The sequence below is a fragment of the Uranotaenia lowii genome, chromosome 3 (assembly GCF_029784155.1).
Source record: "Uranotaenia lowii strain MFRU-FL chromosome 3, ASM2978415v1, whole genome shotgun sequence".
Classification (NCBI taxonomy): Eukaryota; Metazoa; Arthropoda; class Insecta; order Diptera; family Culicidae; genus Uranotaenia; species Uranotaenia lowii.
The window spans coordinates 107,227,570-107,246,155 of NC_073693.1; the positions used below are offsets into that span (position 1 = coordinate 107,227,570).

Here is an 18,586-nt window from a genome sequence, read left to right on the forward strand (position 1 = left end):
AAGGAAATTACGGATAAGCTATTGGGAGGGATGCCACTGGCTATCACTGTTTACACGATCATATTAAGCCTTCTGGTTCAGCTGATCGCCCTTAGAGAATCGATGCTATCAACGGGGTATATGGTGTACTGATCTACCGAATTTCCGAATCAGTCATGTTGGATTGCCAAATTGGCTACCAAGGCTACGTTGCGTTTATCAACAAACCACTCAGTTTTTTGTTTTTTTCAAATCTATTCTTCGTGGCATTCGATTCAAGCTGAAATGCAGTGAAAATCATATAACGTGGCCTTTTTTGTTTTACGGATGTGAAGACTCCAAAGACCTCAACTCAGAGGATATTTTCAAGTGTCGAGAAGTTAAAATCTACTTGGAGGATACCGTCATCAGTTGAAGCAAGGAGAGTTCTTCCATCTCCCTTTCCTAGGAATGGTGCTCGCTGATTGCCCTATTTCTGGAAGAAAGTTGCATTAAATTCTGGATATATTTTAGAAGCTGTTCTCCAAAACGCGGGACGTGCAGGTGGATAAAATGAAAAAAAAAAAACAAAACAAAATGCACACAGGTTTAAAATTTTCAATTACAGATTTTGTTTGCGATGCAATAGCCGGGATACGGCTCTTCACGACGTGATATGAAAAATACGTGTATTTGAACTGAGGGATGAATCATATTTCGGGATAAAAATCCCGAGAAAAAGAAAAAAAAGTCTATTTGAAGATGAAGAAGGGGAAATCGGTTAGCTGGAACTGCTGCTGACGAATTTTAATATTTCCCGTCAAATAGTGTCGCGTAATGAATTGATATGAGGCTCTATCAGACTCCCCGGAAGCGAGGGCATATCCTAAAAAATTTAACACAAATTTATGCATTGTCTGAAGATTCAAAAATAAAATTTACTGCGAATACAAATTTTCCAGGTTTACTAACAAACGCAACGAGCCAACTACTTGTATCACTCACCACCAGCCAGAAAATCGAAAGGAAACTTTCCAGAGCTCGAATGCATCAAAGACTTCTAAGAGAATAAGGGTGTCACCATGCGATTTAGGGCCTAAAACCCAAAAAACGTAACCGGTATCTATTGACTACGAGGTCACCATTCGGAGGAGAAATGCGGGCGGCATTCAGTAACAGGGTAGTCCGAAAAGGGTGTATGTTCTCGATTCAAAGTGGGGGCTGAAATCGTTCTTTGGCTTGGCAGGAAAACCTCATGCCTATTTAAGGTCGTTCAACGAGGCTCAAGTTTGTATGGAATACATTCGACATAATTTGTTCAAACTAAAAATTGGAAGCTGTACAAATGATACGAGTTACGGCAAAAAAGTGATTTGATGTAAATGGAAGGTACATATGTCCAACTCAAGGTTAAGTTTGTTGTTCCACATTGAATTTGAAAATGGGCTAAAAGGTGTTTAATAAAGACTACGGTATTTCGGGGGAATATGCACCTGCTAAGGGGAATAACATAAGCTGAAACCCCGAAAACATTGCAACATATTCTTTGAATTCCATCTACTAATTATATTTTATCAAAAAAAAAGTTATTTTTTATTGGTAAAACTATGTAAACTTCGATTACTAACAAACGCTTCTCGAAACAACAATTTCAAACATTGGGTAAAACAGCCATTACTCCAGTTTCCAATCCGTGAGATAACAGGCATAATTCCATTTTCCGAAGCGTGCGGTGGCTTAAACAGCCTTTATAGGATTCCGCGGAAAAAATCACATAAGGAACGTCCCACTTCGTTCAAAATTTTGAAGTCCGAACACGCTTTTTTTAAATAAAATAAAAATGTAGGGGAATTGAGGGTAAAACAGCCATAACTTCATTTTCTAAAGCGTGCGGTGGCTCAAACAGCCTGCATTGAATTCCTCGGATAAAATCGCATAAGATAAGTTTTATTTTATTCAAAACATTCAAGTCCGAACATGCTTTTTCTGAACTATTTGAAAAATGTAAGGGAATTGAGGGTAAAACAGCCACAACTCCATTTTCCAACGCGGCCGATGAATCAAACAACCTCCATTCGATTCCTCGGAAAAAAAACCCACACAATATACGTTTCGTTTGGTTCGAAATTTTCTCCGAACATGCGTTTTCTTAATTATTTGGAAAATGTAAGGGAATTGAGGGTAAAACAGCCATAACTCCATTTTCCGAAGCGTACGGTGGCTCAAACAGCCTTCATTGGATTCCTTGGAAAAAATCACACAAGATACGTCCCATTTTGTTCAAAATTTTTAAGTCCGAACATGCTCTTATCTCAAATAATTGAAAAATTGAAATAATTGAAAAACAGCCATAACTAAATTTTCCGAATCGTGCGGTGGCTCAAACAGCCTCCATTAGATTCTTCTGAAAAAAAAAAAAATACACAAGATAGGTCTATTTTTGTTCAAAGTTTTCAAGCATAAATAAAAAAAAATCTAGATTGTTAACAAAATATAGAGGACTTAGGGATTAAAAATGCACTATAACTCAGTTCGTAAGTTCGTGCGGCGTCCAAAACTACGTTCAATCGATTTTGTAAAAAATGTAATCGTGTTGTAAAAAACTAGAAGGCCACAGATCTTGAAAATGTTTTTGCATGGCAAAATTTTCAAAATGTCAAAATTTCTACCACTTTTTCCCAACACCAGTGAACTTGCTCTAAAGGAAAGTATTTTGTCATAGATTTGTTTTGTGTAGGAGGGAAGATATTGAATTTCTCCGCAGTTTATACTCTTTTTTCTCCATTGTGCATTGGATTAAAACGCCTCAAAACACTAATTTTCTCAGTGAAAACAAATTGTGTAATTCTGTTAATATATTTGGAAAAAAGTGATAACGTTATTATACAACGATAGTTTAATTACGAGCTCTTTATTCGAAAAAAGTGCAGTGAATAAATCAGTGACCAGTGTACCAGTGAAAAATAAGAATAAAAAAGTGTATGCGTGAACTAACCTACAAAACTGACTGCTACTTGCTACAAAAAATTGTCACAATTGAGAAAGATGTGACATTGTTTTTTTCTTGTCGAAACGTTGGATGGAATTAAATAATCATCAATTCGAAAATTAATTGCATGCATTGCATTGTACCGATTTCAAAAAGAAAATCAACATCACATCACATCAACAAATACCAGTCGAAATCAGTAGGTACAACATAAAATTGAGAATGATTTTTTACGAACGAATCCATCAAACCTCGTAAATTCAATTTTGTTAAGTTGTGACATTTTTTGCCGATGATTTTAACCAAATTGGACATTCTTAACGGCTAATATTGCAGAACAGGCCATTCCAATTCTTCTCAAAGTGTTTATTAATTTGAATTATTTATTTGTCGTTTGTTTTTTCTTTTAATACTAAGTTTGCGGACGAACAAAACCCTTTTTTTAATTTCAATGTATTTACCATTTGTTATAGAAAATTAAAATCTTATCCATATACATTAGTCTAGTTCATTTTTCGGCTTTTTGCGCAGATCAAAGCCGAACGATTATGGGTTGTTCCTCATACATTTTCAAGTATTTCTGCCAAATTTGAGATCTATTGAACTAATCTCTGTTCTGCGCAATGAGTTTTTGTGAAAAAGTCCATTTTTCTTGAGAATATTCTGATGAAAGATCTAGCAAGCCACTTTTAATATAAAATGATTATTTTATAATGCATGGTGGTTGACATTTTCAGCATTTTTCTAAATCTGTTTAGGAAAATCGTCCAAAACAAACCGAAAAAATTTGAAAAATCACAAACTACCAACTTGTACAGAAATTGTACTTACAAATTTATAGTTTGCAAAACAAGCTTTTGTAAAAAAAATTTTTTTTTGATTTTGTGCAAATTTTTAACTCTCATCTTGTAAGTAAAATTTCTGTACAAGTTGATAGTTTATGATTTTTCGAGTTTTATCGGTTCGTTTTGAACCATTTTCTAAAACAGATCCATAAAAATGCTGATAATATCAACCACCATGCATCATAAAATTATCATTTTATATTAACAGTGGCTTGCCAGAATTTTCAAGAAAAATTGACTTTTTTCACAAAAACTCATTGCGCAGAACAGAGATTAGTTCAATAGATCCCAAATATGGCAGAAATACTTGAAAATGCATGGGGAACAACCCGTATTAGTCCGGCTTTGATCTGCGTAAAAAGCCGAAAAGTGAACTAGTCTAATATACATACATATCACGATAGAACAACCATTTTCCTTACTGAATGTGACCCAACTTTGTAATTAAGATTTTTGAAAAGGAACTGGGCAAATATCTATGAATGAACGTATTAGTCGTCGTACGTAGTCGAACGTAGTATTCGTCACATTTCCTCGCAATTAATTAAAATTTTTTTGAGTTAGAACGGTTTCTGGTATACCCGGATGTGCAATATACGCTTAAAAAATTCAAAGACAAGAAAAAGAAGCTTCGGGGTAAGAAAGTCAACCGTGGGAGGAAAATGTTATGAACTGAAGGAGTTTTATTAGTATTTTAGGCAGATGAAAAATGAACACTTAATGTAAATGGACTCTAGTTTGTCTGGTGATAGTGCAAAATTATTTGGTTTTTTGTATGTGGCACGGCTTTACCAAAACAAAAAGTCTAAAATAGTATCCGAACTAATTGAAAACCCTGTAGAAATACGGGTAAATCGGACACTTTCAATATTTCAAAAATGACAATGTTTGGAACAAATCTAATAATGGGAATATGTTTGCCAATCAACATAGTGTTGTATAGATATTTTCAAGATCCTCTGATGATTTACAGCATGATAGTTAACAAAACAAACAAAAACTTTGATGATGCACATTAATGCACAATTTCATGTAATTTTCTCTACTCGGAAAAAAGTCCATAGCTCGAAACATTTTCGGAAATTTCAACCGTTTTCAACGATGGAATGTTGATTAGGCTTCTCATCGACAACCTGGTTTGCCAATGGCCTTGAGCAACAAACGTTTTGAAAAAAAAGTTGTTAAGTCGGGTAAGACGGACATTTCAAGGTCGGGTGAAACGGACACATAGGTTTTTCCAGGTATTTCAAATTTTTCATCGGTTTGATATACGGAGTGCCTTCAAAAGCTCTTGGAAGAACAATTGTAGCATAACATTTCAAAAGGGCGAAACTAGCACTTTGCTCGAAACGAGAAAAACGCGTTTGAAAATTCGGAACACCTATTCAAATCATATTTAAAAAATCGACCACTTTTTGTTCAACAACATTAAAAAATGTGCATTATATTCCCTTATTGTTCGATGGTTATCAAAAACTTTAACCTTTTTTCGCTTAATTTCAGAGATTTTCGAGTTTCGCCCTTTTATTGTTTTCGATTCCAGTTACGCTTGCAAGTTTCGCCCAATTGATCGGCCGTTTTTGTTTTGGTTTTGAAGTTTCGCCCATTCGTCCGCAAAAACTAATTAGGCCGTTTTGTCACAAACGGTCAACTCAGTTACGCCTATTGGCCCTACAAGAAAAATTCACTCCATTTTGAATAGGCGTAACTTCAAGTTCCAACGAAAATGCATCAACAGGAAGTTTCGCCCAATTGAATTTTATCAATTTTTTGAAAGTTTTAAGTGATTTTAAAATGAAACCGCGTTTAATAGGTAAAGTGCAACCGCGTGCATCCGGAATGACCGTTAACTCGATTTGTTTACATTTGGCAGTTTCGCCCTTTTTAAATGTAACGCTAGAATTGTCGTTCGAAATGCATTCAGATTCTCTAACAGGCCATAAAATCTGGAATTCCAAAAAAAACACATAATTTCGCAAGCGGATTCAAACCAAACCAAAATGGATTCCATTTTGGTTTGATAACATTCCTAAATGCTTAATTCACAAAAATATGTAGCTACTTGTACAGCAATTTTTCCAGCAATATCTACCTTTTCTACGCATTGTTTGGTTTACTCGACCATTTTGAAAAAATGTAATTTACAAACATATTTTAAATGGCCATAAAACAGTCTTGCTAAAGGAAATTTCTTAATGCCAATGATAAAAGTGATAGAAAACATTCTAAACTGTCCATCAGCACGAAGATTGTGACGAAAAAACAATTTTTATTTTACATCGCGATTTTACCTAAGGGTGTCCGTCTTTCCCCTATGCCCTATACCTTATAAATGTTTCAAAAATGTATGTTATTGATAGACTTCATCCGACTTTTTATAGGTACAGAAAACATAAAAAATACAACAAATATTTCCGAAATTCAATCCTCAACATTTTCAATTTTTGCCGATACAGCTTGGTCGATTATCATTACAGATCCATATAAACGATAGGTTAATATGCTCTTCCATTATGTTAGAGACCGTTCAGCTAATCGGTGGCTTTGTGGTTGGACTAATAAACCAACAACGTTGCCGTTGTCATTGACGTCGCGGTTCTGGTTGTCGTCATCGTCGCGATGGACGACGACGAACGACGACAACGACGTCAACTCAGAGCAAGCGAATGGATTTTTATTATTATCGCCAATAAAGATTTGATAGAACCCTGAACACAACAACCCATCACGTTTATTAGGAACAGGAACTTCAATAGAACAACCAAAAAAAACGCGACATCAACGTTTCGTGAATCGATATTAAGCAGCTAGCGCCCTCGTGATTCCGTCGAGCGCGAGTTACTATAAGTAGGGATGTATTATGACACCTCCGGACAAAACGAGCAGGGGGGGGGGGGCGCGTGTGGAGTAATAATAAGTACTGCAGATATAAAATATTCTGCTCTCGATTCGGTTCCGTTATCTACTGCTCGCAGCCATAAAAACAGACAACTGCATATAAAACGGCGCGCTGTTCGGTGTTGATGGATTGTGACGGCCTGGTGGAGGAACGCACGCCGTATTAAAAACCGAAACAGAAAGTGAATAATTAGCTGAATGTAAATAGCGGGCGGGGAGCTATTTTTAAATGGCTGCTGCTGTTGCTCGTGTTTGGAGTGTTTGGCAGAAATATGCTTAACAACCAATTGAAGGATTTACAAGAATATGCACTTTGCAGGTGTGGATTGAAAGATTTTTGCGGAATATGCGTAACGGGAAGTTGCCGATAGTAAGGCATTGCTTTCCATTTTCTTTTTTAAATGAATAAATAACGAGCGTCCTACTATGTAAATCGAGGCTACCACAACTACAGAAACCACATAACTTTAAAAGTTTTAAATGAGATAATGATTAATGGCTCAACTAGGCAATTAAAAGAAAATGCGACATCGCAATGCATCGCGAGTTCCGCTGAAAGGAATAGGAAAGTCGAAAACTTTAGGATCGAATGCATCGTTAAATTACTTTCCCAGCATCCTCTAAGTGCCAATAAAGATAAGGACGTCTTTCAAATTTATCAAATTGTTTATTTACGATATAACGACAGGTCACAAGAGCTGTTTTAGCAAGCCAAATCACGTTACCAAAGGTTAACCAATTTCATTTTGGATGGATCTAGTAGTCGTTTATTTTAATGGGCGAACAAATTCTTCATAATTTTTGTTATGCTTTTTAACCACAGAGTTTGTTTATTAAGGTAAAACGCCATCAGTATTCATTTGGTAACTATTTCTCAACTTATTTGAAACTCATCTACCAACTTCAATCTTGGTTTTAAGGCCTGTTGATGAACAACTTTGATAAACATTGAAATGCATGCAGGCCTTAGTTGTTGCGTGACCAACAATGACATCCAAACTGTTTGGGTTTGGGTGAAAGGACTCAACAAGTAGAAATCGAATACTGTGTTTCGAATACCTCCCACACTTTCTCCAGGATACCACTGGAGAATATGTACTCTTGGCACTAGAGGAATTTTCTAGACATAGAAGATCGAGTATTCTCAAAGTTTTCCTCAATAGTTTTTCCTAGATCCTCCTTTTTGCTTTAATTTTTGTTTTTGTACAAACTCATTTCCTCTCAAATGGGCTTCAAAAAGTTGTTATCTCGGTGTTTGGGAGGAATTTGTTTATCAACGGCAAAACTCCTGGCAGATGTTTTCAAGAGCGTTTTTCATCACAAATGGCACCTGCCATCAACGAAAACCTCGAAACACTGTCTGCATTTGACATCAACTCTCCTCAGCCGCTTCTAAGGTAGCATGAAATCTTGACAGCTCTAAAAGCTATCGATCCGTCGAAAGGACCATTTTCCCTAGCATTTGGAAGACGGTCTCTATAACACCAATACACAATTCGGGGAGCAGACATAGCCGTGGAGTACTACTGACCTGTCTTGATCCTCTGTTGCTTTTAAAGGTTGTTTTTTTTTGTCAATTATCTACGAGAGACTTTACAACGTTGCTTAACCAATTATAATCGAACACTAACATGGTTTCATAAAAGAAAGAGTAACGGTTTTGAATCTGATGTGCCTCTCAGACACACTCCATACTGCTATAAGCAAGAAGAGCCTTTGAAAAAGTTCCACATGAAATCGCATTCTGGAAAATAGAACGCTATGGCTTTCTGTCATGGTCTACACAATGGCTCCACTCCTACGTAACAAACCAACGAGCATTTGTGAATCCACCAGGAATTAGATCTCATCCATTTGACGTTCCTTTCGGTGTTCCCCAGGGCAGCTACATAGAACAACTAATGTTCATTTTATTCGCTAACGTTCTTGCATGTTTACTGAAATTCTTTAAATTGATCATCGAATCACCAGTGGACTGTATGCACTTCAAGCCGACATCTCGACACTTTTGGACTGGCGCAAATCGCACGGGATGGAAGCAGATGCCAGTAAATGTCTGCCGAGGAGCAAGAACTCCACTCCGTTTTGTCTACAAAATGGACACAGCAGAAATTGAACGAATAGCTTCGATTAAAGATCTCGGAGTTATTTGATCAGAAACTTATACCGTATTTTTTTTTCACCTGGAGGCAAACTAGAGGCAACCTAGGTTCGCTCTAACTGCTGTCATCGTGCTCATTTATTGCTCGAGAGGCAACCTAGGATCGCTCGAAAAACGGACGGAGTCGCCCTGAGAAGAAAGTCAGTTTTGCGAGAAGTTCACCAATACTCTCAACGTTGTTGTCAAAACATTAAACAGCTGTTTTTGGCTGAAAGCAAAACAGTTAAAATAATGAAAGGGAAAATGATTATTGCCGCGATTTTGAACCTCTCAGCCAAGCAAAATCGTACTATCTGCTGGTCAGTGCAATCCGGACACGAAAAAAGGCAATCCGGATGTGAAGAACCGAATGAAGAAATCCAGAAGGGAGAACAAAATGACAGCTGCATGTAAACATTGCTTTCGTTCTCACGCACACCTACGTATGGAATAACTCGAAACCCGAAAATCGTTTTTTTTTTATTCTGACGGTTCCAGATCCAAATCCGAAATAAAAAAAAATATGCCATTAGTTTCTCAAAACACATATATAGGCAATGTTTTGGTGTCGTCCGATTGTTTAGATATTAGTGAGAACGGTGTATAACAGTTAGGCAGACGTCAAAGCTGATCCATCCGAAAGTGATCTAAAACAGCTTTCGGATGGATATAAGCTCTGTTCAACTGCTCGAACAGAAGCTTTCAACACTCAGTGAAAACACTTATACAAAATGTGAATGTATTTGAATAAGAGAGTTTTTTTATTATATTCTTCTCTCTTGTTCGCGATTCTAAACAAAGCACAGTTGTACAGCACACAGTTCAAACCAATCCGTCGCCGTGTAAACACCCCGAGCAATAAACCCCCAATCTAACGAGTCTAAATAAAGTGGTTTCAATTTAAGTGAAACTTGTTTAAGTTTTTTAATATTCGCGAGTTCTAAATACGGTCCGAAAAGTGTTCCGGTACCAAAACATTTGGTCCTTCGAGCCGGATCAAATGTTTTGGTACCGGAACACTGTTCGGACATAAATTAGAACTCGCGACGATTTGGGTAGTAAAACTTAAAAAACGCAACTTTTATTTTCAGTTCGATTTGGGGGGTTTTATTTTGGCGATGTGTAGTACACGGCGGATTGGTTTGGACTGTGTCTTCTGCTGTGTGATACATACGTGAAGTAGAGAGTAGAATATAAAACAAATCATTCCCTGTTCTTAAAATGCACACAGTCACAACTTGTGCAAGTATTATTACATACAAGAAAAAGCTTCAGTTCGAGCACTTGAACAGAGCTTATATCCTTCCGAAAGCCTTTTTAGGTCACTTTCGGATGGATCAGAATTTGACGTTTGCGATGTTTTATGTCTGTTCCTACTACTACTACTGAGCGGTGAGATTACACTCAAACAGGCAACACAACCGCAAAAGCCATTGCCAGTTTTGGCTTCATTCGTAGAAACACTCTTGAGTTTGAGGATGTAGGTATATCACGAAGTGTCCAGTCGCTGCTGATTTCATAGCTTGTGGTTTGGATTCATTTGCTGCAAGGAGATTATGTAAACAGCGTGTTCCCGAAGCTGGTAACAAGACGGTACGATCGACTTCCGTGAATTTGAACAGATTTTATTAATCAGTTAAATTTCTCCTGCAAGCGATATACAATAGGGTAAACTACGTTAGTAACGCGAAAACTTTGATTGTATTAAACTGAGATGATATTGTTATCATTAGATGACTTACGTTTAGTGTTTTATCGTATCTCGTTTGCTGTCTGGAATTCGATCCAGTACGGTAATAGTTTATCGTGTTCCGTGAGACCTAACATAAGTTTAATTTTTAATTCAAGTTCTGTTGTGTTATGTTCATGCGCAATCGTTTTTCTACAGGTGACTTACGTTTTTTAATAATCGGTGTGCTGTCCGAATTTCGACCTAGTGTGGGAGTTTTAACTCATGGGGCGTGAAACCTGACATAAGTTCAACGATATTTTTATGCTTCTGTGCACCGTCATTAAATTAATATCAGATGACTTACGGTTTGTATATAAATGTTTCTCGTCGCTGTCCGGAGTTCTACCCAGTACGGTACTGTTCGTTCGTGTTGCGTGAGACCTAGCATAAGTTTAACGTTAAGATCATGTTTCAGTGTGCTGTCATCAATGATTGTATGTTACCTGTAGTACTAGTCAGTCTGTCATTAACATTAACTGTACTAGTCACTAGTCAATAGTACACCTAACTGCATGAACTATAGTCACTAGAACACCTTACTGCATGAACTATAAAGAGCATAAATTTATCCTTAAAACAAATGTACTATTCTAAACTCTTTTAGCAAAATACCGGTGAATGTGGATGCCAACTAACTACCTTACAACTGTGCAACTTAAAGTTCAGTATTACCAGGCAGTTAATAACGGAATACTCAAATTGGTTTAGAATTTTTTGCCTTCTGAATCACATGCGATTTTGATATGACATGTCGTTGTTTAGTTTCTCTCTCCTTTTCTTTCTCATCGTGGGCCATGACAGGCGAACTCTGGTGGGGGCTCGTTGGTAGCGCCGGCGCGTTCGTGTATGACGTAACACAGCGGTTCGACAAGATTGTCGAATAACTCGCTTAAACGACTTTATTTCGATAAAAAATGAAAGTTACATCTTTAATCCCGGGCTAGAGATCTTATTTTGGTTCTTATTGTAGTCAAAATGTGGTTGTTACTGAACGGAGCTACTGAACGGGCTGCACTGAACGCACTCAAGTTGATGACAGTTTTGAACAGGGAAAAAGCGCGAGAGAAAAGAAAGCGGTTCATTCGGCGGGAAAGTCGTAGAACGAAAATAAACAATAACAAAACAACAGTAAATTCGCGTTAGGTGTGAAGTTGTTACAAGCAGAAGAATCTACTTTTTGCAACGATTCATCCTAAAAGTACGAGCTTAGGCTAAAAGTGTGAACTTAATGCAATAGTGCGAAGTGAAGTGAGGTCGCTTGAGCAAAGGTAGGGGTATCTACAGTAGATACGAATCGAGATTAGTTAATAAACGTGAGATAAAAAAAAAACATTGAATTTTAGTCCTTTTCATCAAAGTTATGTTTCTATCGTAGGTTTTTAAAACGCACCGAACTTTGAACGAATAAAGGAGTGATACATATTCGGAAACAACCTTTCCTTTGCTACACAAACCAAGGTAACAAAAAAAAAAAAAAATAGTGGCTTTCAGAGTCTGGATTAGAAACGAAGTTCTTCGAAGTATAAGATAAGCTGAAGTTGAAAATTTCTTGAAAATGTATTTTTTAACACATTGCGGACTAAATACGAGATATCTCGTTTATTCGCTCGCCGCGAATGCGTCACAACAAGAATCGTAACCCAAATGTTATAAATTTGATGATGACATATTCGACAAAATTGAACACAACATTTTCGATGATTCAGCCAGAAATACAAAATTTATACGGCCTTATTTATTTAGATTATTTAAAGTAGACTTCGGAAATTTCTAAGGTGGTCCCTACAAAGAGAATTGTTAAACGCCTGGTTTTGATATAATTGTTGATGTGAATACACATCATATCATATCTTATTCTCATTCCATAGATCAACATCTGTAAACAAAAGTGGAGATTTGGAAAAAAAAGTTACTAAATGTAAATCTGAATGTCTCGGTTAGCATGGCGAAGGTTGCAGCATTGACCAAAATCGAGCCAAGCTTGTGCATTTTCCGCCATAATTTCGCATCACCGAGACATCTCACATACCAACTCTGGGACCTGATGGGACGCATAAAAGTGCCGCTCGTTTTCGGTTCACATATGCTTTCTTCCATCACAATAATACACAACCATGCTATGTTGCGTTTATATTGGTGGGTAAATCGGACATCGTGGACGTAGTGGACAGTTGCAGTCAGTCAGTCGGTCCACGATACGTTTACCCAATAGTGAGTGCCCAGGGGGCATTCCGTCGTTCGCATTGAGATGGACCCAACCAACATTGACCGGCACATTTGATCGTTGCCGCGAGCCTGGTGATCTGCCTATCGTATAGTAGGTATCTACCAGTGCTCGGCATGGCTTTTATGTATCGTCGTCGGCTTAAATTTGAACATCTCTCTCTTCATTGCCTCACCACTCAGCAGTGTCCGGACTCCGGATCCGACGTGATTATTATGACGTTGCACTGCTTATGGTTCGTCCTCCGATATGGGGCTCACGTGGTGGTCATTTTAGTTATGGGGGGAGCTTCCATTATTACGTGTAACTACACCCGTAAATGTGCGCACGGTTGGACAATACAAAAACGACGCGCCATTACAAGCATTTATTACAATTAATTAAAATGGAGCGCAAGCTGAAAAACTAGTGGCACTGAACATGTGGTTATCGGTTGGTTCGGACTGGGGTTTTTGGGATAACGATGATGATGGGAGCACAATTTTCATCAATGGCAGCGACGACGATTCGTGTCATGACTCGGCAGCACAAGAATGGTATCCCCAGCCCACACCTCCCGGATAATGCCCATTGGGATTTATTGGGTGTGACAGGGCTGCGTACAGATGAACAATTACCAAGCAGGAAAGCATTGACGGGTGGGTGTTGTTTTCCCATTGACATCATAATTAGACTGTTAGGAACGATAATTGACGGAATGAATAATTTGTTCCGATATGACCACAAATCCGCAGCCTTGCGTTGCCCGCGTTGAATATCGGATGTCTTATTCGGGGATATATGTTTGTTTTGAAAAACACAATATGAAGCGATTTTATTTGAAATATTCTTCGTTAATTTGGAAACCCTAGTTTCACAACAAAATGAAAAGTTCTAGGATTACTTTTCAATTAAATGTGTTTCGTCGAGCGCATTTTATAATTTGTATGTTATTCGATAACGAAATTGCAATGCTGTTTGCCTCCCGTGTTCATGCTGCTACGTATACGATAATGTAACCTTACTGATATGGTCAAGTTTTCCCACTGAACGCATCGTTATGGAGTAAGGCTCTTGGAGCCATCCAAAATTATCAATTTTCATTTAACCATGCCATCCAAATGAGAAGTTTTTTTTCAATTAGGCACCTGGGCTGCTCTTTACCCAGCTTAATGAGCATTTTTAATGGTAGATAGTTTAGAAATCGTAACATAACTTTGGTTTATTCAGAATAAAATCAATTTTTAGAAAGCTGAACAAGATTATTCTTGTGATACAGCTCAGTTGGCAAGTCTGTTGTCTCCTGAGCCGATGTCCACGAGTTCGAGCCCAAGAGCAAACATCGAACACAGTTATACCGGATAAGTTTTTCAATAACGATCCGCCAACTGTAACGTTGATAAAGTCGCGAATGCCATAAAGATGGTAAAACGACTATAATCGAAACAAAAAAAATAATCCAAAATTATGGCATTATTTGGTGGCAAAAGGAAACTGAGTAAAAATGCATAAAACTTGGTTCTCTGCTGTTACACGGATTTGCAATATACAGTTCGAAAGATCTTGACGAGACGAGAAAAAGTCACTATGCACAGTGGTCCCAAATACGAAAAACGTGATCGTTGCTTATAACTTTTTTAGATCACATTTGAGCATATTGGTGTCTTCGGAGAAGTTTGTCAGTAAAATCAGCTCTATAATAAAAAACTATTATTTTTCTGATTAATCCCCCTACAAGTGAGATAAAAGTTCTAACTTCTCTGATGTCTTCGACAAACTTGTTTAAAATCAAATTTTCTACAACTGCGTCTCAGATGCCAAGTTTCTAAAATAATTATTATCCGAGATATCGGCCAAATAAGAAACTTAACCTGTCAAAATCAGTTTATTAATAATAACTTTTTTTAGTTGATTTTAAGTTTTATAAAATGTTCCATAAAGCACACAAATACTACACAAATACAAATGCTCTTCCAAACCTTTGCTTCTGACATCGCGCAGGGAAAAGCTAGAAGAAAACACACGTGGTAGAATGCGCTATAGTTTCATAGAAATCGTTGTTTTTAAGCAAACATGGAAAATTAAAATAGATGTATCTCGTTTGGATACAAGTGGATACTGACGGTTGTACCTGCATCTCGTAGACGAAATCTTTGACTTTATTTTGCATCTAAAGCGGGCTGCCCGATGTTGCCCGGCGTTTGTAAAATAAGGCGTGAAAAAGCCCTATTTTCGGTAATATTTTTAACATAGCTCTGCAGTATCACATTTAACAAACTTGAAATGTTCAACAAAGTAGTGTATTTTAGTAAGACAAACAACTTTGTGGAACATATTATTAAACTTAAAATTAACTGAAAAAAGCTATTATTAATAAACTGATTTTTACAGGTTAAGTTTCTTATTTGGCCGATATCTCGGATAATAATTATTTTAGAAACTTAGCATCTGAGACAAAGTTGTAGAAAATTTGATTTTAAACAAGTTTGTCGAAGATATCAAAGAGCTAAAACCTATAACAGAGATGTAAGAAATTTTATCTCACTCGTAGGGGGATTAATCAGAAAAATAATAGTTTTTTATTACAGTGAAAACCCGATTTTATCACCCCCATGATGAATTTTAGAGTGATAAATCGGGGAGAGTGATAAAATCGAGAGATTTTGAAAAAATGATTTCCATTCGTCATAATCTAATAAATTACTACAAAAACGTATGTTATCCCAATAAAACAGTGTAGGGGTTTTGTAGTAGATATTCCCTTTTTTTGACATATTACTAGTAATATGTCCTTTTTACATCAAAACATCATACAATATTGTTTTAACGTTTCTTTAAACACCTTGTTTCGACCAGTATTATCAGAAAATTAAATAATTTTAAATGGTTCGAATCCTAATAATCTAATTATTTCTTTTGATTATAATTTACTGAAGATTAGATTCAAAGCTTCCGTTTAAATCAAAATAAAAAACAAAAGTTCGGGTGCCCGTCACACATTTCGCCTCTAAATTCAGAATGATTTCAACCATAAAATGTTCAACGAAAATGAAAAAAGGCGATATCTAGTATTTTTGCATTGAATAACAAATGATGACAAAATCGGGTGAAAAAAAGTTGTAGAAAATTTGATTTTAAACAAGTTTGTCGAAGATATCAAAGAGCTAAAACCTATAACAGAGATGTAAGAAATTTTATCTCACTCGTAGGGGGATTAATCAGAAAAATAATAGTTTTTTATTACAGTGAAAACCCGATTTTATCACCCCCATGATGAATTTTAGAGTGATAAATCGGGGAGAGTGATAAAATCGAGAGATTTTGAAAAAATGATTTCCATTCCAAATTTATTAATCTAATAAATTACTACAAAAACGTATGTTATCCCAATAAAACAGTGTAGGGGTTTTGTAGTAGATATTCCCTTTTTTTTACATATTACTAGTAATATGTCCTTTTTACATCAAAACATCATACAATATTGTTTTAACGTTTCTTTAAACACCTTGTTTCGACCAGTATTATCAGAAAATTAAATAATTTTAAATGGTTCGAATCCTAATAATCTAATTATTTCTTTTGATTATAATTTACTGAAAATTAGATTCAAAGCTTCCGTTTAAATCAAAATAAAAAACAAAAGTTAGGGTGCCCGTCACACATTTCGCCTCTAAATTCAGAATGATTTCAACCATAAAATGTTCAACGAAAATGAAAAAAGGCGATATCTAGTATTTTTGCATTGAATAACAAATGATGACAAAATCGGGTGAAAAAAAGTTGTAGAAAATTTGATTTTAAACAAGTTTGTCGAAGATATCAAAGAGCTAAAACCTATAACAGAGATGTAAGAAATTTTATCTCACTCGTAGGGGGATTAATCAGAAAAATAATAGTTTTTTATTACAGTGAAAACCCGATTTTATCACCCCCATGATGAATTTTAGAGTGATAAATCGGGGAGAGTGATAAAATCGAGAGATTTTGAAAAAATGATTTCCATTCGTCATAATCTAATAAATTACTACAAAAACGTATGTTATCCCAATAAAACAGTGTAGGGGTTTTGTAGTAGATATTCCCTTTTTTTTACATATTACTAGTAATATGTCCTTTTTACATCAAAACATCATACAATATTGTTTTAACGTTTCTTTAAACACCTTGTTTCGACCAGTATTATCAGAAAATTAAATAATTTTAAATGGTTCGAATCCTAATAATCTAATTATTTCTTTTGATTATAATTTACTGAAGATCAGATTCAAAGCTTCCGTTTAAATCAAAATAAAAAACAAAAGTTAGGGTGCCCGTCACACATTTCGCCTCTAAAACTGCCAGGATGACTTGAATGATTTTCAAAAACTGGTTTCTCCAGGACTTCGTACCAGCAGTACGCAAATTTTCAGCCAAAATGTCTATTCCTCCTTAAGCTGTGTTGTTATTGGATAATTGCTCAGCACATCATAAGAATGATGAGTTAAAAAGCGATGATGGTTTGATAACTATTTTTTATGCCTCCAAATGTGACTGCAGTGATTCAACCCATGGACCAGAATGTAATTCAGAACTGTAAACTAAAATATCGTCAAAAACTTTTGCTACATGTCATGGCTCGCGAAATCGATATATGTCAAAGCTTGGAGAGCATATCGTTGAGGGATGTATGTTTCTGGATGCACGGATGCTTGGAGTGAAATACAGCGTACAGTAATCCTGCTGTCATGAAAGAAAATTGGAATTATTTTAAATAACAAACTCGTTAACGAAGATGGTGTTCCCTTGATCCATTCGATTGATGTAAACAACCGCGATGAAACTATTTTGCCACAGGACCCTGAGGAGAGATATGCAAGTAAAGCATTTACGGATGAAGAAATTCTGAACATGACGCTGGATGATCAGTCAGCATTAAACGAGCCCCTCGAAACATTGGAGCTATAAAAATTTCGGATGTAGCACCAGACTCAAAATCAGCGGCATCTACCCCAAATGATTCATGGGAAACTTCAAGAAACATAAATGATGTTGAAGCTGTACGTATGTTGGACAACATAGTTGATTGGGCTGATGCTTCAGATCTCTCTATACATGATGTCATCTTCTTGCAACGTATCAGAGAGATTGCTTTGAAGAAAGCCCAAACAAATAAAACACAGCTTTAAGTTTACTTGAATATGTTCTGTTATACCATAATATTTAGTTATAATTGTATTCAACAACTTTGATTAATTTAAAATTGTAATAACAAAAAACCTGTTTAAAACATGACTTTTTTGTAAAAAAATCTTGATACGTCCCTGATCAATCATCTTCACTTTCAATATCAATGTAATCATCCATCAGTTTTGTCCCTTCAGAATGATTTCAACCATAAAATGTTCAACGAAAATGAAAAAAGGCGATATCTAGTATTTTTGCATTGAATAACAAATGATGACAAAATCGGGTGAAAAATGAGACAAAATCGGGGGTAGACAAAATCGGGGGCAGACAAAATCGGTGTGTGACAAAATCGGGTATAGAGCTGATTTTACTGACAAATTTCTCCGAAGACACCAATATGCTCAAATGTGACCTAAAAAAGTTATAAGCAACGATCACGTTTTTCGTATTTTGGACCACTGTGCTATGGGGCCAAAAAATCTATTATGGGAGAGAACAAGTTATGAAACAAAGAAGATGTATTCGGTTTTAAAATCAGTACAAAAATGACTTTCAAAACTATCTGTAACAAAAAACTTGTTTCATAACATTTTTTCCCACCGTAGATTTGTTTGGTCTCAAAATAGCTTTTTCAGTAGTCTTCTTTGCCTGCTTG

General features: G+C 36.2%; 1 protein-coding gene and 1 long non-coding RNA gene across 11 annotated transcripts in view; both read right to left on the bottom strand.

The window, feature by feature from the left end:
- The window catches only part of LOC129757474 (ankyrin repeat domain-containing protein 11), a 452,887-nt gene that overhangs the window by 37,851 nt on the left and 396,450 nt on the right, over positions 1-18,586 (bottom strand). The gene's annotated exons all lie outside the window — the stretch shown is intronic.
- On the bottom strand, positions 10,728-11,111 carry LOC129757477 (uncharacterized). Its single transcript, XR_008739715.1, has 3 exons — positions 11,006-11,111; positions 10,867-10,943; positions 10,728-10,798 (listed from the first exon to the last, which is right to left on the bottom strand). It is a non-coding gene; the product is annotated as an uncharacterized LOC129757477 (long non-coding RNA).